The sequence below is a fragment of the Penaeus monodon genome, chromosome 25 (assembly GCF_015228065.2).
Source record: "Penaeus monodon isolate SGIC_2016 chromosome 25, NSTDA_Pmon_1, whole genome shotgun sequence".
In the NCBI taxonomy this organism is placed as follows: domain Eukaryota; kingdom Metazoa; phylum Arthropoda; class Malacostraca; order Decapoda; family Penaeidae; genus Penaeus; species Penaeus monodon.
In genome coordinates, this window is record NC_051410.1 from 21,489,019 (window position 1) to 21,489,600 (window position 582).

The following is a 582-nucleotide window of genomic DNA, read 5'->3' on the forward strand; positions in this document are numbered from 1 at the left end:
TGATTACAAGGGATGGTAATAGGGGTGGAGTCTGGCATATAAGATGAAATTGAGATTTTGGGTTGTTTTTTTTAAGAGAACAAATATCATTAATATTATAATATGAAAAGTAATGGGCCTAAATTGAACCTGGCCGGAATACCGCATAAGGTTCTAAAATCGTGATGAAGTTATTCAATGTTTAAAACTCTGCATACGCCAGTTATGTAGCCTTTTAAAACCCTTTTGAGCGTTATGTTACGAACTCCAAAATGATCAGATTTCTTGAGAAGAGTGTATGGCCAACCGATCAGAAAGCCTTGCTTAAGTTCTAAAAACCGATTGATTGTAAAATGTTTCGTCAAAAAGCTGTCAACATGACGGTCGACATAGTTTTGTAACGGCAGTTCTGTGGATCTTAAAAGAGCGGGGGGGGTCACCCTACTCCATTACTGGCATTTAGAAAGAATTAGTGTTTTGTTTAAATGTTCATAAACTGCGTGTAAGAACCTGTTTCAAAAATTCTTGGCTTAGACAATTAAGATTGATATCGGTCGACAGTTATTTAAGTCTGTATCTCTCATCTTTTCCCTTTTCCCCACA